General features: G+C 38.8%; 1 long non-coding RNA gene across 1 annotated transcript; it reads right to left on the reverse strand.

Annotated features, from left to right (window-relative positions):
- Positions 1-10,706: 10,706 nt before the first annotated feature.
- LOC118228210 lies at positions 10,707-12,689 on the reverse strand. Its single transcript, XR_004765420.1, has 3 exons — positions 12,370-12,689; positions 11,631-11,750; positions 10,707-11,001 (listed from the first exon to the last, which is right to left on the reverse strand). It is a non-coding gene; the product is annotated as an uncharacterized LOC118228210 (long non-coding RNA).
- Between the last annotated feature and the right edge of the window lie 966 nt (positions 12,690-13,655).

Consider the following 13,655-nt stretch of genomic DNA (forward strand, 5'->3'; position numbering starts at 1 on the left):
TTGCTATGGTGTTCCAGGTGGTTGCTAGGGTGTTGCTAGGTGGTTGCTAGGGTATTCTAAGTGGTTGCTAGGATGTTGCTAGGTGGTTGCTATGGAGTTCTGGGTGGTTGCTAGGGTGTTGCTAGGCATTTGCTATGGTGTTCCAGGTGGTTGCTATGGAATTCTAGATGGTTGCTAGGGTTTTCCAGCTGGTTGCTATGGGTTGCTAGGTCGTTGCTATGGAGTTAGAGCCGGTTGCTAGGATGTTGCTAGGGGGTTGCCATGGAGTTCCAGGTGGTTGCTAGGGTGTTGCTAGGTGGTTGCTATGGAGTTCTAGGCGGTTGCTAGGGTGTTGCTAGGTGGTTGCTATGGAGTTCTGTGCCATTGCTATGGTGTTGCTAGGTGGTTGCTATGGAGTTCTAGGTGGTTGCTATGGAGTTCTAGGTGGTTGCTATGGAGTTCTAGGCAGTTGCTATGGTGTTTATAGGTGGTTGCTATGGAGTTCTAGGCCGTTGCTCTGGTGTTGCTCGGTGGTTGCTATGAAATTTTAGCCGGTTGCTAGGGTGTTGCTAGGCATTTGCTATGGTGTTCCAGGTGGTTGCTAGGGTGTTGCAAGGTGGTTGCTATACAGTTCTAGGTGGTTTCTAGGGTGTTGCTAGGTGGTTGCTATGGAGTTCTAGGCAGTTGCTATGGTGTTACAGGTGGTTGCTAGTGTGTTGTTAGGTGGTTGCTATGGAGTTCTTGGTGGTTGCTAGGGTGTTGCTAGGGGGTTGCTATATAGTTCTAGACGGTTGCTAGGTCTTTACTGAGTCCAATGACGTGACCCCTAATTCTCTATGACAAACGGTTCAATAGTTATGAAATATAAAACCTCAGCCAATCAGGACAAGGGGCGAGGTTATTCTACACCAATGGACAAAGGACTCTCTGCCAAATCCAATGAGGCATCCCACAATGTGTGGGCAATTTTGCCCCATAGAGATGAATGCCGAATGTCCAAAACCAGAGAGAGACCAGAGTACAGCTGCCAGAAGATAGAGCATTGTGACATCACAAGGGCGAGAAGACAGCATTGTGACATCACAAGGGTGAACATTCCACCATTCATTCTCTATGGGAAAAATTTCCCAAAAAAAGTCAAATTTCTCAAGAACCATGCAGCAAAACTTTCCACAAAGTAATAGCAAACCATTCCCGATCAAGCCGCTCGATTTGACATATTGGCACATGTATGTGGTGCGAAAACTCTGGGAGGAGTAGCGGTCCAAAAAATGGGTGGAATAATAAATAAATAAATAAATAAATAAATAAATAATATGTGCAATAATAATAGTGTGTTTGCTTAAGGCTACCACACTAATAATATGTGAGATAATAGTAGTGTGATTGCCTAAGGCAACCACACTAATAATATGTGGGCTAATAGTAGTGTGATTGCTTAAGGCCACCACACTAATAAATAAATAAATAAATATTATGTGCAATAATAATAGTGTGTTTGCCAAAGGCAATCACACTAATAATAATATGTGGGATAATAGTAGTGTGATTGCCTAAGGCAACCACACTAATAATATGTGCAATAATAATGGTGTGTTTGCCTAAGGCAACCACACTGATAAATAATATGTGCAATAATAATAGTGTGTTTGCCTAAGGCAACCACACTAATTAACAAAATGAATCCCATTCTACTGCGCAAGGGTTCAGTTAACCTGGCGGTTCTAATGATGAGCAGTATATCGTGAGTAGTGCCAAGTGACGTCGGCAGCACACTACGTGACCAAAGAAGTTTTGAAGAGATGCTAACTGCTTGTCCACAATTACCAATATTTATAAGTCTCCATGCCCCTTTACAGCGATAAAAATATCCTACTTATCAGTTGCCGTTAATTTCGTCAATGAAAAATATTTGATACGACCCCTTTTTCCATGACAAAAACAAAGCATAATGAAATAACAAATCAGAATATGCCTTAGGGTTTAAAGTGAACAACTCATTTATAAAAGAAATGTTTTACAATAAAGAATGAATGGAAATAGATTCATTAAACTCCCCAATTAGCATGCTCATTTACAAAAGTTATGTTTTACGATAAAGAATGAATGGAAATAGATTAATTAAAACTCCCCAATTAGCATGCTCAATCAAGCTACATCACATCAGAACAGCTAGCTAGCAGAAGGTATTAACAAAGTATAAACTGTGTACTTTGCATTAGGCTACTATCTGCCGGTTAACTGAAATATCAAAAAATATATATATATATATATTCACTCCAGTAAAATAATCAAAACTTACCTGATAGCATGTAGTCCTTTGGCTGAGACAGTGTGGTAGTGTTGGCAGTAATATGGGCTGCACATGTGATAGGAGAATGCACTGTGCATGCAGAGGGTTGTAATTTTACTGAATTCCTATTTAAAGGTGCAGTGTGTAGAATTTAGTGGCATTTAGCAGTGAGGTTGCAGATTGCAACCAACTGAATACCCCCCTCACCTCCCCTCATCCCTCCCTTTACAATGATATAGGAGAAGCTACAGTGGCCTGTAAGTTCCATAAATTATGTCATCGTCTACGACAGCATCGAGTAGCCAAGTGTCAAGTGATGAGGTTCCTTGATAGATTTATAAATTGTATTTAGTTATTTAGGCTGTAAAACTGTAGGTCATAGCTTACAAGTAAGATAGCGATTATGATTCTTAATTGTTCTGCATTGTGGTAGTGTTTTATTGTTAACGTTAGCTAACCTTAGCTGCTTTGCATGGTAAATCATAGAAAGACATGATGCATTACAAAAACTATTACACTACTAATGCTTACATTACAGTGTGAAATATTCTCATTATAAAATACCACTAACCTATGTAAAGACACTCAATTTCAAAAATAATGTATATAACCGAAATATTTTGAGCAGTAATACTTACATAGAAATTATGAAATCTTATCTGTTTTCAATAGATAGAGACAGAGACAGAGTAAATCAATGATATATTTCTATCCACTTCTGTCTTACACCAGAAAACAATGTCAGCTAGGTCTATTGGCAACATATGGCTTAGCTATGCCCAGAAGTCCTCAATAATAATAGTATTTTCCAAGAAATTATGAAAAATCTTTAACAACGTTTCGTTAGGTTCAGAGTATTTTACTGCTACCACAGAGTGAATGCGTAAGTGAATGCGATGATAACAAAACTTTTGATTACACTGACCAATGAAATGCACTTTTTTGTACGTCGCTTTGGATAAAAGCGTCTGCCAAATGAATGTAATGTAATGCAAAATTAGACATGTTATACATCGTTAGAAAGCTTATACTCTCACCAACTGAATAAATGGATTGTCAATCAAGCCTGTACTAAAAAGGACGACAACGCCGTAAACAACATGTGTGGTATTACACACAGCGATTTTGGAAGGTACCCAGGCATCACAAATGCGCCTTCTCTAGAGCCGTTTGTTCGTTCTGGACTACTGTAAAAACATGGTGGCCTCAGTCATAATCCTAACAGATACAATAGGGTTCCACCAGCTTCGCTGCTTGGACCCCTAATAATCCTAAGAGATACAATAGGGTTCCACCAGCTACGCTGCTTGGACCCCTAATAATCCTAAGAGATACAATAGGGTTCCACCAGCTTCGCTGCTTGGACCCCTAATAATCCTAAAAAATACAAAAGGGTTCCACCAGCTTCGCTGCTTGGACACCTAATTAATAAATAAATACATACATAAATAAATAAATAAATAAATAAATAAATAAATGATAATAATAAAAAAGAAAACAAAGTGGTGGAGCAGTACAGGTTTACCCAATTATTTTTCTAGGGAGTCAATCCAGGCTTGCCATGTTTTAAGAAATCTTTGTGGGTTACCTCTTACATTATACGTAATCTTTTCTAAGGGCATACATTAGTTGAGTTCCTTTACCCACAGTGAGTGACTAGGGGGGTCCTCCTCAGCGATCCATTTAGACAAGATACATTTTTTTTGCTGCCGTCATAGCCAACCCAAAGAAATCAGCTGAATGTATTGAGTTAAACTGGAGAGTAATCTCCAAGAAGTACTATGGAAGGTGATAGACTAAGTTCCATGTTTAAGACTTTCTTGAGTGTATTTTCTATGGCCTCCCACCATTCTTCTAACGTTGGACATGCCCAGGTCATATGTAGGAAGTTCCCAATCTCAGTTTTACACCTCATGCAGTGTGGAGATGTATTGCTCTAAAAATGGCTAATCTTTTCAGGAGTGTAATAGAATCTGTGGATAATTTTAAAATGACAAATTTTGTATCTTGCATTAATAAAACCTTTTTGCGCATCTGTAAGCAGTAGGGACCAATAATCATCATCAATCTGAATTCCAAGATCTCTCTCCCATTTCTCTTTGACCAAGTTGGTGTAAGCTTTACTATTTGCCATTAAGAGTTCATAAGTCATTGAGATATGTTTGCTATTAATTCCTTGGGTTAGCAGCGATTCCAATTGAGAGAGCTTTGGTCTTTCCAAGGACCCACCCAGTTGTGATCGTAAAAAATGTTGTAATTGTAGATATCTATAAAAATGTGTGGCTGGAATTTAATGGGAGTCTTTCAATTGTTTAAATGACATCAGTGTGTCACCATCATACAGGTCATCAATCTTAATTATATTTTTCTGAGCCCACACTTTAAAACCCGGGTCTTTCTGGACAAATTCTGAAGAAAAGTTGGACATTATAGGCGTGAGTGGAGATAAAGAAGTGTCTTGTCCCAAATAATGATTAATTTTGTCCCAAATTTTAATTGAATGAATTATGATTGGGTTATCTGTGTATTTCTTTACAATTTTATTATGAAAACAGTATGGAACAAGTCTTCTATATTTAGGATATGATTTTCTATTTGTGTCCAAGTGGAGATTTCCTCTCCTACAAACCAGTAAAATAATGATCTTAATTGAGCAGCCCAGTAGTATAGTTGTATATCTGGAAGTCCTAATCCTCCTCTCTCTATTGGTAAATACAGGCTTGATCTTTTAATTCTTGAAACCTTGTTGCTCCATATAAACTTCCCCGCTACTTTATCATATGTATTAAATATAGGGTTAAATATAAAGGTTGTGGAAGATCAGTTGGTATTGATTGAAATAGATACATAAGTCTAGGGAGTATGTTCATTTTGATCACATTTACTCTGCCTATAAGACTTAAAGGGAGGGTAGTCCATCTTAACAAGTCTTTTTCAATTTTTTGCAATAGGGGAAGGTAATTGAGTTTATACAAATTATTAAGGTTGCTGTCTGACATGATTCCTAAGTATTTAATCTTGGGTTTGACCTGGAAGGGTACGTAGGTTATCAGTGTAGATAGCCCTGGCTTAAGTCCTGTTCGCACGGGACTAGTATTACCTGGGGACCTCTAGTGACTTGTAATAATTGCAGAGGTCGTCTGTGATCTTAATCCCGTGCGAATCTGCCGTGTCCGTAATTTGTAAAGTAAAAATTCCACTGCAAATTACCTACCATATTTTGCCAAAAACAGGGGTCATGTGATAATATTAGTCCCGTGCAAATCGGCATCTCGGTGATTTGGGGTCGTATTTTACTGTTACGCAGAGCAGAGCCTTGACATTTTCAGTCATATCTGGGGGAATAATGTCAGTAAATTCAAGTAAAATACAGACTTTGGTTATCCCATGCGAATGCGCCACACGAAACACAGACGTGGGGGGGTAATTTCTAAATCGCATGAGGTCCCCAGGTAATAATAGTCCCGTGCAAATAGGGCTTATGTTATTGGGAAGAGCTCACTTTTAATCCACTTAATTTTGTAACCGGAAAAACTACTAAAGTTGTCAATCAGGTTCAGTAAAGCTTTAAGTGAGGTATCGAGATCGATTAAAACCAAAAGTATATCGTCAGCATATAACAAGATTTTATGTGTGGTATTTCCAATTGAGATTCCCATAATGTTAGATTCCTCCCTAATTTGTTGAGCCAGCGGTTCCAGGATGAGAGCAAAAATCAGTGGGGATAAGGGGCACCCCGTCCAATTGCAAAGGGGCTTGATATGGTTCCATTAGTACTCACTCTAGCTCTAGGTTTATCATATGAAAGCCTTATATAATTAATAAAGTTTTCAGAAAAATTGAGATGTTCCAGGACTTTAAACATATAACACCACTCAACAGGATCAAACGCCTTTTCGGCATCTAGTGAGACAATTACAGGTGTATCATTTGAACTTTCTGCCTCTGATATTATGTAGAAGAGGCACCTCAGTTTGTTCATTGAAGCTCTATTTTTTGTAAAGCCGGTCTGATCTTTATGAATGAGTGAGGGAAGATATTTTTCTAGCCTGGTCGCTATTGCCTTGGCAAATACTTTACTTTCTACTGAAAGCAGAGAAATGGGTCGGTAAGAACCCATATGTTCGGGGTCTTTGTCCGGCTTGCAAATTAGTGTAATAAGGGCTTCTTGAGTAGTTGGGGGCAGTTTATTGTTGTCAATTGAGTAACGGTACATGTCTATTAAAGGGTTCATTAAATGACGCTGGAATTTTTTTTAGAATTCGGGTGTGAACCCGTCTAACCCAGGGGCTTTTCCAGATTGAACTGACATAAGAGCTTTTAGGATTTAGTTTCTGGATAGTGGATGTTCTAGGAGAGCCTTATCTAGTTCAGGTAATTTTGGTAATTTCACAGAAGATAGGAACATCTCACATTTATCTGCGGTATCCTCGCATTCGGATGAGTATAAATTCTTGTAAAACTTTTGAAAACAGTTATTATATTCTTTTTTCTGTTGCACGTGGTAGTAGTGTCTGTTTTTTAACTTTTTGAATCATGGAAGTAGACATTTGTTTTTTCAGCTGCCAAGCTAATAATTTGTTCCCCTTATCCCCCAATTCATAGTATCTCTGTCTGGTTCTAAGTAGTGCTTTTTCTGTTTTGTAGCTGTTTGATATATTATATTGGTTATGTTTTCTTAAAAGTGTCTTGTATAAACCTTCTGATCTTGTTTTAAAGGGTTCCTTTTCCAAGCTTCTTATCTCTGTCTCTAGTAATTCCAGATCTTTCCAAGATTCTTTTTTCATGTGACTAGAGAAAGATATTATCTGTCCCCTCAGATAAGCCTTCAGTGATTCCCAGAGGATGGAGGGTGATGGGGCAGTCTCAGAGTTAGTCTCTAAGAATAATTCAATATGGGAGGTTATGAATTTATCAAATTCTGGATTACGTAATAGAGCAGGGTTAATTCTCCACCTATGGAATTTCTGAGAGTTGTCCTTGGAAAGCACTGTCATGGAAAAAGGGGCGTGGTCAGACAATGTACAGGGTAAATATTCACAGCTACTAATTCTATGGACCATTGTCATGGATATAATACAATAATCTATTCGAATAAAAGAGTTATGTACATGTGAAAAGAATGAGTATTCCTTGTCTTTGAGTGTGTATATCTCCATATTTCACATAGTCCCAATTCCTTTATAAAAGAATTTATTACTTTTCTTGATCTGCATTTTGCTGGATTTTTATCAGAAGAGCGATCCATCTTGGGGTTTAGGGTCAGATTAAAATCACCCACTATAATTATTTCCCCTTCTGCGTCACTTAGTTTTAAGAATGGAGACTGGAAGAAGTTTAAGTCATCATGGTTAGGAGCGTAGACGTTAACAAGTGTGATGACCTCAGAAAATACTCTACCCTAATATAAATCTTCCACCTGGGTCGCATTCTACTTTTTCTAATATAAAGGGAAAGTGTTTGTTTATGAGGATGCAGACCCCCCTGGAACTGGGGCTAAAATAACGGAAGAATATCTGGCCTCCCCAAATCTTTCCTAATTTCTCATGTTCTTTGGTATTCAGATGTGTCCCCTGCAGAAAACATAAATCTGTCCTGCTTCTCTTTAGATAAGTTAATGTTTGCTTTCTCTTCACTGGGCTGTGTAAACCATTAATGTTCCATGATAAGAATCGAAAGGTAGTCATTATAAAAGTGGTTTTGAGTGTATTTAAATATTAGGTATTTCCTCCACAGAAGTATTGATGTAAAAACACCATAGATTGGTGAGAAATGTTCCTAGCATTGAATTTAGGTTTGACTGTACTGCACTGAAAAGAGGTTTCCATAATAAGAGGTTTCCCTCCTGTGTATCTTCATTCTTTACCAGCAGTTTCAGTAGAAGGCGAGCAGGATAAACCACCCCCATAATAATATAATTCCACTCCCTTCTCCCGCAGGATATTCTTCATCTCGTCAAACATTCGCCTTTTCTGTTGAAGCTCAAATGAGTAGTCCGGGTAGAGTTGGATGATGTTGTTTTCATGTCGCAACGTGCCCTGCTATCGCGCCAATGTGAAGGCTCGTTCCTTGTCCTGGTACTGAAGAAATTACATTATTATTGCCCTGGGTGGTTGGCCTGGCTTCGGCCTCGGAGTGAGTGTCCTATGGACGCGCTGGAGCTCTATCCCATTTGGAAAGTTATCTGCCCCCAGGACGTTTTGCAGTAGCTTCTCCACAAATTTGGATACCTTCCGATCCTTCTGATAGTCCTGAAAATTGCATCGCCTGGAGCGATTTTCCATATCGTCAACCTTTGCTTTTAAATTTTCCACCGTCTGTTCCGCCTAGGCAAGACGCCTGGACAAATTATCCACGTCGCTGTCAATCCTGTTTAGACCACCCTCCAAATCCTCTTGCTTCTTCTCAATAAAAGTTGTTTTCTGCTGCAAAGTCTTCAGTGTTGAGTTTAATTCTTCAATCTTACTGGTTATCGCCCTGTTTCCCTCATTGATAGCCACCATTAATTCGGCTGAGCTGTACTCCCGTTCTGCGTCATCTTGTCGGGTAGCCATGACAGATAGCGTGGGCTCTTGGCTAGCAGTTGTAGTCGTAGCACTGAGCTGTTTTTTTGCTACTTTGCCCTTGGCTTTAGACATGTATGAGGATAAAAATCAGTCCCTGTTGCACTTAGTAAGAGGTTTACGCTTTTATTCTAAACTATCAGTACATTTATATCATTTAATTAATCAATAGCCTAGTTACGGAGCTGTCGTTTCTCCGTCTGTTCTCTAAATTACATATTTACACCCATGATTTCCTTTTTTGGCTGTGTACGATAATTTTCTTTAAAATCCGATCATTTTAAGCCTCCGGTACGATAGTTTAATATTTCCCACCTGGCAACGCTGGCTAGCTAGCTGTTATACAGCTACACGGCATCTCTGTTTGCAGTCCCTTACAACACTTGCAATGTCTGACGCTGATTCTGATACCGACCGTAATGAAGAATTATATCCCCCCAAAAAGCGAACTCGTTCATCCGTGTGGGCTCACTTTGGATTCAGGAAAAATGATTTTATTATTTTAAATATACAATTACAAGGAGTGAACTATTCAGTTGCATTTTTTGTTTTATTTTTCAATTAAAATGGTTTTAAAAATATGCATATCCAAAAAAAAAAACAGATTGAGTTGTAAACTTTGTATGATTTTTTTTTTTTTTAGCTTAAAACCTGATACCGGGATATACCGAAAATTGTGATATTGAGTAGTACGATTATCATACCGTGAAATTTTCATACTGTAAGAGGGAAGTCAAACTGGGACCCAGAAAAGGCTGGCATTTGAACGAGCCTACACACTGGGACTCATCCTGTACTTCAAAGGACCCGAGAGCCTTGTGATAAAACAATAGGTTACTCGGACTTCCTCTGGATGAGCAGGCCATTTGGCTCTCTGGACTGTTACCCTCTGGACAAGACTGAAATAAGGGGAAATGGACTGGTTGTTTATGGTTGTGTGAGCAAGCCGTTGGCTCTCTGGAATGTTGCCATCTGGACAAGACTTAAGGCCATGATACACGGGCAACTTTTTTGGGCAATATTGCCAGCAATATTGCCAGCAACTCAAGTTGCCCTGATACACTGGTGGCAATGGGCAATGGGCAACGTAACTGAAAAAGACCAAGAAACTGGAGATGTAATTCCAGGATCTTGGCGAGAAGAACCAGAGTGCCTACTACAGCTGGAACCTACTCATGACAGAAACCCAACTACTGATGCCAAAACTATTAGACAAGAGTTTACCTCCTACTTGTGTACAAATGGAGCAGTCAGTTGGCAGAACAGTGCCATTTCCTTGTAGTGCATGATGTTCCTGACCTATGACCTATGAAGGTCTCAACATACTATAGATTTTAGAAGTAAAGCATATAACTTCTTTACCCAATTCAAATTAAGGAAGGGGAATTAAGTGTATTAATTAAATTAATTTGAATTAATTTATATATATTTATATTTATTCAATTAATTTATTACACATTTATTCAAAATAATTTTTCATTCAAATTCACACTGCACATAGAAAAGTAATGAAAACAAGTGAACAGGTGATTATAAAATGAAATTTTGTTAGATTTTATTGAACATTAATTACAGTATAGTCTTTCCTCTTGTATGTTATTACTTAAATAAAATGGGTAATAAAAAAACTCATTGGTTAAACTAGTTCTATCTGAGATTATTCTTCTCAATTGGTATGTACAATTTCAATAATCTTCCTCTTCACACTCCTCAGTTTCTCCACCGGCACTTCTTGCAGACACTCATCTAAATATTTTAAAAATCCTGCATGTGCTGACTCCAACTTCTGTTCTTGTCTTTTCAAGCACTCCAAGGCATACTCCATTGCCACCTCTGCTTTGTTGATGTCCCCTGTTTTTTGTTTTTTTACATTTTTGGAAGTGGTCTTGTCTGGAGTTGCGGTTTCAATTTGGATGGGTGGAGTTGCGGTTTCAATTTGGATGGGTGGAGTTGCGGTTTCAATTTGGATGGGTTGGGATTGGGATGGGATATCTTCGGTCTCATTGGGTTCTCCTCCTTCTTTCAAGAAATGCAGGTCTTTATAGTATTTCCATCTTGGAATGTAAACGTCATCTGCTCCATCGCCTGACCGCTTACTGGATGCTGCTTTATTTTCCCGCTGAAAGGTTGTCCGCATGTTTTTGAATTTTTTTTAAATGATATCGACTGCAAAGGATAAGGAGAGAATTTTCGTAAAGCTTTTAAAGTGAATTTTGTTAATACAGTTAACAAAAATTAACAGTTAACAGTTAATACAGCCTACTCAGCTCCACTCTCATTACCCTGGAGCCCTGGGCCTAGTGCCAAGCTACTGGCCAACAGTGTTGGGGAACATTACTTTTAAAAGTAACTTGTTACATTACAACGTTACTTCCATTAAAAGTAACTTGTTACGTTACAATGTTACTTACTGAGAAAAGTAACATGTTACATTTACTTTTGCGTTACCAAAAATGAAAGCCCCTCTGTAGCTGTCAATGTGCAGTGTCTGTTTGTCTGTCTGCATCTATGACATAATGTGACACACCCATTATATCTGTTTGCGTGTGTTCAGTAATGTACTGTAGTTGGGGTGATGAGCATACTGTGACCCAACTGCTCATTTTGGTTGGTTGTATTATTCTTAATGGAAATTAGGCAAGATACTCTATTCACAGAGAAATAGCTAGGTGGGCATATTGCCTTGGCTGCATGTGGACTCCACATCACCACCGAGCATGTTGCTAAAACTTACAGGAGCACCCATTTAAAAAGACCTATAAGTTATCATTAACTGCCCCTTTTCAATTTCCTACCTGTGACAACAACTTCTGTCTGTGCAGAATTTAGTTGGTTGCGCAAGGCCTCCATACATCTGTCCCTCCTGTCTTTGTCTTTGTAGACCTCAAGCTTCACTTTCCAAAGGCACGGGTGTTCTGTTATAAATGAAATGGAGAGAGAGGGATGTGATGTGGGGGGGAGAGAAATCGGGACCTCAACACAGACTCTGACTGGCACACACACACACACACACACACACCTAGCTTGCTTCATCAGTCACACACACACACACACCTAGCTTACTTCATCAGTCACACACACACACACACACACACACACACCTAGCTAGCTTCATCATAGTCACACACACTCACACGCACACAGCCAGCAAGCGAGTTAATTTAGCTAGCTAAGTTAGGTACTTGCTAGCTAACGTTAGATAGCTAGCTTGCTACTAGCTACCATCGATTTTTTTTAAGGTAAATACTACGCTTATTCAATGTGCTAGCTATGAATATTGGGTCATATTAATTACCCAGGTTCTGTTACTTTGACAGATTTCCGTCAAATAATTAATTTAATCCAAATTATGCATACATTTATGACTGACGGAGCCCATGGTAACCATGGAAACGTACGAAAACATTAGTAGTATCTTATGCTAATAAATAAAGATAGCTGAGAATACAGTTGATGACAGTTGTTGAAAAACAATTAGCAATACATGTATATTCATAATACATGAGAACAACACGTTTTAATGATTCAATTTACCTGAGAAAAATGAAATCAGTTGCCTCTCCATTTCTTCGCTCCAGGCAAGATTGGCCGCCATCTTCGTCGATTTTCTTCAGCCAAGAGAAGTAGTCACATGACTAAAATCTGTATTCTGATTGGAGGATCCCGAAAAGTTGCCTACTGTGTTGCCCCATCGATCTAATTTCCCAGATAATGAAAACTTTTCAATAGAAAATATTGCCGGCAATCGTTGTCAGCAATATTGCTGGCAATATTGCCCAAAAAAGTTGCCCGTGTATCATGGCCTTAAGATAAGAGGAACTAGTCTCTTTGTCTATGGTTGTGGGTGTGTGTGTGTTGGGGCCATTAAGGGTGAAAAGATCATCAGGCCTCTGGCAAAATGGTGGGGCAACTACTCTTGAGAGTACCACAGTGCCCTTATGTGGGCCCCTCTGTCATTACACTTTTTATTTCTTTTCTGGATCTGGACTCTAAACCGTCTGTTTATCATATTCACAGACCCCGTAAAACCTTACAAACCATGCACATGTTTTCATTACATTTCTGTATTATGCCTTATGTAGTAATAACATGGATTGCATGTAAAATGGTTCAACAAAAGGGTATTTTCATGACAACTGCACCATAATATTACATCCTCTTGACATGTTTGGTATGGACGTAATCAGGGAAAATCAAGAAATTGAATGAAATATGTTTCATACCAAATAGAATTTGATAAAACATAGTTTCAGAAACTCAGGAAAAAACTATCCCAATGGAATGTCCTCTCTGGTAATCATCTCCTTTTCCCAATTTCCCCACTAATTGTTTTGACAACAGCCCCCAAACGGTGGGGCCCTAAATTCCAGATTTTATCATTCGTCCAGGTTAATTTATGGCAAATGCCGCCTGGATCAAACGCGGAATTTGGCTTAAAAGCAAGGGAGACAAAGCAATCTAGGAAGATCATAATCGACTTCCCACACTGCACAGACTCTGTGCTCTGTGTGTAGCTGAACAGGGAAGATCGTAATCGACTTCCCACACTGCGCAGGCTCTGTGATTTCGTGTGTAGCTAAACAGGCTGGGTAAGAACTTTTTACTCTGTATTTATGTTTTAAAAACCTTCCGTATTTTAAATTGATTGTGAATTTGAAGCTAATGACCAACCTGCCTGTTAAATAAATTCTTCTTATTTTTAACTTGCATGGTCTTCATGAGTCTAATCCATTTTATCTTCTTTTCAGCCGAAATTCCGGTTAAATACTCAGGGGGACAATTATGACAAGGACCTACTGATCAGGGGTCTAGTACAGCGA

Source organism: Anguilla anguilla, chromosome 5 (genome assembly GCF_013347855.1).
Source record: "Anguilla anguilla isolate fAngAng1 chromosome 5, fAngAng1.pri, whole genome shotgun sequence".
Taxonomy (NCBI): Eukaryota; Metazoa; Chordata; class Actinopteri; order Anguilliformes; family Anguillidae; genus Anguilla; species Anguilla anguilla.